An 8,500-nucleotide genomic window follows, 5' to 3' on the forward strand; every position below is an offset into this window, starting at 1 on the left:
GGGGGGGGTGAGATGGTTCTGGGTAGGTGTGACCGGAAGTTTACCACCAGATGTTATTCTCAATAATATTGTGGGGACCTTGCATTGTAACTTTTATAGGACCGTAGATTGCTGCAGTGGAGGGGGAGCGAGGTGGAAGGCACTAGCCTTAGAGCAAACCAGCTCCGAGGATAGGGTTATTTTTGAGTCTTGACATAAACAAGCACTTAACCCTTGCCATGTAGGTGTAGCCCCATTGCTGTGAGGGTTAAGAAAAAAAAATGTCCCCCCGAGTTCTGCTCTAACAGTATTTTTATTAAATACAAGCAATATGACTAGCAATATGACTCTGGCAAGGTAACAGCCTCTTCAAGTACCATCAGTTCATCTGCTGACAGGAGAAAACAGGGTGACAGATACATGAACTAACCCAAGTGCTGCTTTGCCTTTCACTGTCCAGTCACAAATAGGGACGGGTCCAGGACAACCTGCACTTTAGAGGAAGGGAGTTGATTGATACTGGCAATCATACTGAGGACATCTAGTGGCAGAAAAGGTACTGCGGGGGAGGGGGGGGGGGGGGGGGGAGGGGGGGGGGGGGGGGGGGGGACGAGACAAAAAAAAAAACCTTTATTTGCTAGAAGTCTAGCAAATACAATAACAGACCTTGAAGCTATGTTACTCAAGGAGGACTACCCTATAGTAGGAATAGCAGAAACATGGTTCGACGGCACACATGATTGGGCTACTAACATAGAAGGGTACAACCTGTTCAGGAGGGGAAACAAGGTAATGTTGTGGTAATGGGAGACTTCAATTACTCAAGCATCAACTGGGCTAATGGAACTTCCTAATCGGCAAAGGCTGCCCGTTTTCTTAATATGTTGCGAGACAATTTCATGGATCAGATGGTTGAGGTCCCGACTAGGGAAAATGCCATTTTAGATCTGATAATCAGCAATAATACAGAATTAATTGAGGATATTGTAATCGGGGAGACACTGAACAATAGTGATCACAAGGTGATTCAATATTGGGTGCAAGAAAGGGAAGGGGGATGGGCGGACGAGAAGCCTAAACTTCAGGAAGGCGAACTTTGATAAACTACGCAATATAGTGGGTGAAATCAAATGGGAAAACTTATTTGATAAACTAAACTTTGACCAAAAGTGGGACTGTTTCAAGAACAAATTTTAAAAAAATGCTATTAACAGGTGTATACCGCTGGGTAACAAAAGTAAAAGATCAAAAACAAAGCCAATATGGCTACATAAAACGGTAAAACAACACATTAAGGAAAAAAAAAAGTAGCATTTAGTAAGTATAAAACGGAGGGGACAGTATCGGCATTCCAAAACTACAAAGAATGTAATAAAAGATGTAAACTGGCAGGGCGGGCAGCTAAGATTGAATGTGAGAAACATATCGCCGAAGTTAGTAAAAATAACCCCAAAAATGTTTATCAGTACATAAACAGTAAAAATGGGAGAAAGGAACAGATATGCCCAATAAAGGACATAAATGGGTCGCTACTCACAAACGACAGGGAGAGGGCGGAGGCGCTAAATACTTTCTTCTCATCGGTATTCACAGAGGAAACAGACGGGTTTAATGTACATGATAAAACACAAAATTTAACAAGAAATACACCTGAGTGGTGGACAGAAACTGGGATACAATATAGGCTTAAACTACTAAATGCAAATAAAGCATTAGGACCTGATAATCTACATCCCAAGGTACTCAAGGAACTGAACAAAGAGATAACGAGACCATTGTTCCTCATTTTTAAGGAATCTGTAATGGCTGGTAGAGTGCCAAGTGACTGGCGAAGGGCTAATGTGGTTCCTATATTTAAAAAAGGGTCAAAATGCCAACCGGGGAACTATATACCAGTTAGTCTGACATGCATGGTATGTAAACTATTAGAGGGAACTATTAAGGATTACTTAGTGGAATTCAGGGCATAATAACTGACATGCAGCACGGATTTAGGAAGGATCGTTCTTGCCAGACCAATCTGCTGACCTTTTACGAATAGGTAAGTAGAGATCTGGATGGGGGGGAGGCCGGTGGACGTAGTATATCTGGACTTTTCCAAAGCATGCGATACGGTGCCACATAAACGCTTGTTGTATAAGCTAAGGGCTATGGACATAGATGAATTAGTGTGCACGTGGATAGAAAACTGGCTACAAGAACGTGTACAAAGAGTATCAGTTAATGGCACCTTTTCAGACTGGGCGGAGGTCATGAGTGGTGTACCCCAGGGTTCTGTGCTGGGTGCCATGCTTTTTAACCTGTTTATTAATGATATTGGGGAGGGAGGGAGTGAGTAGCCATGTCTCAGTGTTTGCTGATGATACGAAAATCGAGAGGGTAATAGACACGGATTCAGACATTGTAACATTACAGGAGGACCTTGAGAAAATCGGGGAATGGGCAACAGTATGGCAGATGAAGTTCAATGTCGATAAATGTATGGTAATGCACCTTGGAGTTAAAAATAGGCAAATGGATTATACACTTATGGGTGTGCCACTAGGGAAGTCGGAAACGGGGAAGAATTTGGGGGTCATCAGAGACCACAGATTGAAGAATAGCGCGCAGTGCCAGGCTGCTGTAAAACAAAGCTAGCAGGGTCCTGTCATGCATTAAGAAGGGAATGTATCACAGGGACAAGTCTATAATTTTGCCACTTTACAGATCACTGCTTCGGCCACATCTGGAGTATGCGGTCCAGTTTTGGTCACCAGTACTCAAAGAATGTCCTTGAGCTGGAAAAAGTCCAGAGGAGGGCAACCAAACTTGTTAAGGGTTTGAAGACCTGAACTATGAAACAAGGTAGTTAACATGAAATATGTTCTCTTTGGAGGTTAGGAGAGTAAGGGGGGGGGGGGGAGCAACATCCCACATGGACTATTACACAAAAGGCAAAGTGAATATGAATGGGGATGCCAATTCAACAAACTGCGGAGCCACTTGTGCGAAAGAAACTGGACAGATTAGAAAACCTCTGATCATTTTCTTATAGACACTCCAGTCCCAGGATTCTTTCTGAACCTAGAGCTGCATCCACACCTGACCACACTCTGATACCAGGGCTCGGGCTTACAGGCTGGGAAAATCCCAGTGCACTTTGGTCTAAAAGTAAAGCTCCAATTATTTTTGCACCAAGTATGAAAGTGTTCCAACATTTTTTTCTTTACTGCTCTCAACATCCATATTTATAGTCTAGGTTCACACCTAGGAGACACGTCACCGTGCGGCAATCATGCACGATGCCGCGTGGTGAGGCGTCGCCTGGGTATGAACTGATCGTGCTGTGGGTGCCATTATTTTCTAATGGCATCCCAGTCGCGCTGGGCAGATCGCACGGTTTCCTGCGATTCTACTAAAAAAGCTGTGCGTCATGTATCGCAAAAAAAAAAAAAAGGTACTTGTACAATTGTTTTTCTGCGATTGCCACGCAGATGTCACCCCATTGAAATCAATGGGGCCGCAGTGCAATCGCTGCCTGCATTGTACAAGACCGCACAATCCCTGGATGCGCTTCCCGGGTGTCGTGCGGTGTAATGCAGGTGTGAACCTAGCCTTATTCCTGTTCACACTGAGTGATTTTGTGCAAAAAGTTTCCCATTGAAGTCTATGGGAACAAAAAGCAGCTCATGTACTTTTTTTTTCCAGCGACAGGCGTTTTCCTCCTTGTGACAAAACGCCCGGATCTGAACAATGAACATAGAAATGAATGGGATTCCTTGTCTTCAGCATCTTGTCACACTCAAGACAAGCAAATAGAATTCCTTGTAATGAGCGTTTTGTGGCACTTACCTTTGAGGAACAAAACGCCTACTGAACGGTGTGAACCAGGGACTAACCTACCGACTGGAGAATTCCACTGGCTGCTACACACAACAAACCCTTTATAACGAGGCTCACTGGAATCAATATGATTTGATGAACTGTTTCTATACAGCTTGCCTTCTGCCATGGAGCAAAGAATACATGTGGTCGAGGCACCTTTGTTTTATGCATTTTATTTCCCTGCAATTTTCACTTATCAAGAACAAGTAACAGGGAAAGCTGTCTGAGCTTGTGCCAAAAACAAACAATTGGATAAGGAGCGCTACACTTCTCAGTTACAGGAACGGCATTCAAAAAAAAAAAAGGACAAATAAAAGTATACATAAAAAGCGGGATACACTAAAGTCACTGACATTAGCAAAGTGTCCACATGTTAAGAATCAGACTGTTTCAGACCCGTTACTTGCCTTGCAGTACAGGAAAAACACGAGCTTTGTCCTCTTCCCATTAGCACCGGGGAGGCTCAATAGTAAAAAGCTAACATTTATTGTTGATGTGGTAGATGTCAATAACGGCCTGGTAAAATCTCAGCAGGAACATTGGTCTCATGGTTTCGAAATGACTAAATATACCTTCTTTATCTACAACTTAGGGGGGAGCCAATGTGTCATCTTGGCCTTGCCAACTTCCACCAAAACAAAAAGTGCATGTATCCATCCATTCCTTCCTTGGGTAGGCAGCAAAGCCAAACCCTGGAAGACTCTTGCATCATGGCAACTTTTTTTTTTTTTCTTTTGCATCAAATTCGTGTGAGGTTAACTCATAGGGCCTTGGTTCTCAACTGGTGGGTCGTGACCCCAGAAGTGGGTCACCGCGTGCCTTCCACTTTTCTAGGTGAGAGGCTCCTCAGCCTCCCCCTAGCGCATCGCTATCAGTTCTCACAACAAGCAGCCATTCAAAATATGCTGCATGGTGCCAAGTATCAGCTTACAGCTCCCTTGCGTGCCCTGTAGAGGTGCCTGGACCGGAGAGATGTCACATTCTGGCTCCTGGCACCACTACAGGACACACAAGGGAGCAGTACAAGCAATGCACATATGGATGGAGCTCTGTCACAGCACAGCAGCCCACTCTGGACCCCAGGCTGAGGATCCACTCCAGTTCTTGTAAGATAGGGAGACTGGGTGGATCTTAAAAGAACAAAAATGAAAACATTTTTGGAATGTGTGTGTGTGTGAAATTGCGTCTGTCGTTTTTGAGGGACCGTTCACACTAGTACAGTGCGTTAATCGCGCAGTCCCGTGCGATTAACGCACTTTACCACACAATCGCACCTATCGTGTATTTTGGTGCGGGAGGCGTGTTGCATTGCCATTCATTTGAATGGCACCTCAAACGCACCTCCCACCCTCAGTTCGATCGTCCGCACCAGAATGCACGGTACCGCAATGCTGTGCCTTCCAGCGCGGTGCGACTTGGGTCACGACTTAATGACCAAGGACAAATGTGGGTCCTGAGGTTATACAGGTTGAGAACCACTGTCATAGGGCATAACTCAGATTGCCTTATTCTTGCATTGGGACGGTGTTGGTAAATGCAGCCCAATACTGCTGGTGAACACAAGGCCCAACACATGGCAAAAAGCAATGACTATACACAGCAGCAAAGACTGAAATCACTGCATGTGTAAAGGACATCCTAAAGGGTTTAGAACATGGCTCAAGGCAAGAGCAGGGGTAGGCAACCTCAGCACTCCAGCTGTGGTAGAACGACAAGTCCCATAAGCATTGCAAGACTCGCCACGGCCTTACTCCCAGAGGTGTTAATAGAATTTGTAGTTTCAACACAGCTGAAGTGCCAAGGTTGGCCTACCCGTCATACAGTACTGGATTTGGAGATGATATATTTGGGCATATGTGAATGAGCGATACTCATAGTATTATACTTCCAGATCAGGGGCTAAACTGTCAGCTATTCACACTGGGCATACGATTACATTTATTTAAAAAAAAAAAAAGGACCATAAGCAAGGGTTGCCATTAGCAAAAGCCATATATCAAAACAAACCGCAGCCCAGCTGAAGTTATATGCGGATCTCTTCTTGTTAAAGTCAAACAAGGCTCCGCCCTCTACCATGCCTGCTATTGATCCTACGAAGGTGTAGACAAGGACAAGCTAAACATTTACAGGAAAAGGTCAAGATCTACATCTAAAAACACAGCAGCATGTACCTGTGGCTTGACTGATCATTATGACTTGTAGCTTCCACTGAAAAAAAAACCTCTGCTTATGGACTCCGCTATTCAAGGAAGATGTACTTTGGGAGGTTCAGGTTACAGAGTTGGGTTTTGAATAGTTAGAGTTAGGTTCAGATTCATTTTAGGAGTATTCTCAAGCAAAGGGTTAGTTTAAGGTTAACAAAAACATGTACTGGATTGTCTGCTGACCGTCTCCTGAAAATGTTATTTGCCTGGCTTATGCTTTCTGGCTTCAGTACTTTCCAAACCACTGACCTGGAACAAGTATGCAAATAGAAGAAAAGTCAGAAGTCCTTATCTGCATACCTGTGACAGGTCAGTGACTCTTTTCTGAAGCAAGAGTTAGCATAAGGGCCGGTTCACGCCACAAACAGTGCGTCGTTCCAGAGCAGCCAGCCTCTGGAACGCACTTTATTGCAAACCAGTTGGATCTCTGCATTCAGGGGAGGGAGAAGGTATGGCGGTGCATTTAAGTCAATGGCACTGCAGCCACGCCCCCCCCGAACCCGTGGCACATTGATGCCTGCGTTCCGGTCTAGTGCGATCTGCAAAAATGCTGCAAGAACTATTTTTGTAGATCGCACTGGACTGGAATGCAAGCACCTATGTGCCACGTGTTCAGGTGCAGGCGATCACACATGCGGGTGGGGGGCGTGGCTGCAGTGCCATTGACTTCAATGCACCAGCATGTCCCCTCCCCCTCCCCTAAACGCAGGGAGCCGGCCGGGGTGCAATACAGTGTGTTCCAGAGGCTGACCACTCTGGAACGCACCGTTTGTGGTCCGAACCTATTCTAGCAATGTACACACTGCCCTCTTTTTTTTACCAGTTGCTTAGCGTCAATCCACTTCCTGCGAGTCCAGAGTGTCAAGGACACAGATCTGAGGGCTCGTTATTAAGCCATTCTGGACTGTCAGGAGACTGATGCAGTGAACCGCATGTCATTAGGTGGCACCATTCTCTGCATCACCGGGGACTACCATAGTAAGAAGAGAAATAGGACCGGGAGGACTAGACCAAAGACAGCAACAAAAAGTACATAGACTATATAAAAAATAAAATAAAAACAAATTTCAGAGAGGGGTACTCGTGGAAAGAGTGTGTGGGGCTCCAGGAGATTGGGCTATGGTTAAAGTGGTCACTACTAAACCTAACGCAGGCTTTAAAAGAAGAGCATCCATACTCATCCCCATGTCATTAAACGCCTCTACTTTGCTACTCCCGGCCACTGCAGGCATTTATCATTTTTGAGTGCGTATAATAATAATTAAAAAAAATAATAAAAAAAGCCACTAGCCCCACCACATATGTCTAAGTAGTAACAGCCATCAGAAGGAAATGGCATGTCAAGGGAGGAGCAGATAATCACACACCCAGAAGTGTGAATACCTAAAGCGGCTGGGAAGCAGCAGAGCATTTGCAGACGTGGGCCACCAGAAAGGAGAGTAGAGATGCCATTCTTTTACAGCAGGTGTAGGCAAACTCCGGCCCCCCAGCTGTGGTGAAACTGCCTCTGGAAACCAGGTCTGTGGCTGTCTTGCAATGCCTAATGGGATATGTAGTTACACCACAGCTGGAGGGCCAGAGCTTGCCTAATCCTACTTTACAGCCTCAGCTTGGTTGAGAAGTGACTCCATGCTGACAAAGTCACTCTAAGGGCTCATTCACGGGCAAAGAGGCTGCAACTAAACTTAGCAGCCCTTGGTGCTATGGCCCCATACAAATTGGTTGATTAGCTACATCCAGTTTGTGTGCGACTAGAACCACCAGCCTAGGACACACGCAGTCTGCGTCCAGGGCCGCTCAGAGGTCGTAACTACTGGTATGAATGGTTACATGTGACAGCAGCAGTGCAGTGCACAAATCTGGCCACGCAGCTACGGGCTGTTCACACACGTGTGTCTGGGGCTAGTTTCTCCATCGGAGAGAATTGCAGATTCTGCCTCTATACATCAGAATGACCCCTGAGGGTTACAGTTTTAGGGTCGTGCTTGGGAATGAATACAAAGGGTTCCAGTCAGTATAACACCAAGTTAGTCATCTATTTTTAGGCTGGATGCCTTACCAATTCAGATGTGATCAATTCATTTCTCACTAGTTGTGACTTTTCTCCGTGCCCATATACATGCACAAAAACTACCACACCAATTCTGTTACACTTTATACCAAGGAACCAAGCATTTCAGATCCAGACAGTGCTCACCAGAGTCCTTCATTAAAGTTTGAGAGAGGAATAAAATAGGTATTTTCTTTAAGATAAAATGGAGCAGCTCAGATGCCAATTGCTTCTCTCTCCTTCCATAGACTTTGTTACTCTTATAAACTGGAATTATAAATAGAAATATACATTCAAAATATATGGAAAAAGAGTGTGTCTACATTATATTTTGTATGTATTGATTCAACCCTCCCCCACAGCACGGTAATAGAAAATACTATTTTTTGCTCAAACTCAAACT

Source organism: Nanorana parkeri, unplaced genomic scaffold (genome assembly GCF_000935625.1).
Source record: "Nanorana parkeri isolate BGI_ZX_2015 unplaced genomic scaffold, ASM93562v1 scaffold974, whole genome shotgun sequence".
NCBI classification, from domain to species: Eukaryota; Metazoa; Chordata; class Amphibia; order Anura; family Dicroglossidae; genus Nanorana; species Nanorana parkeri.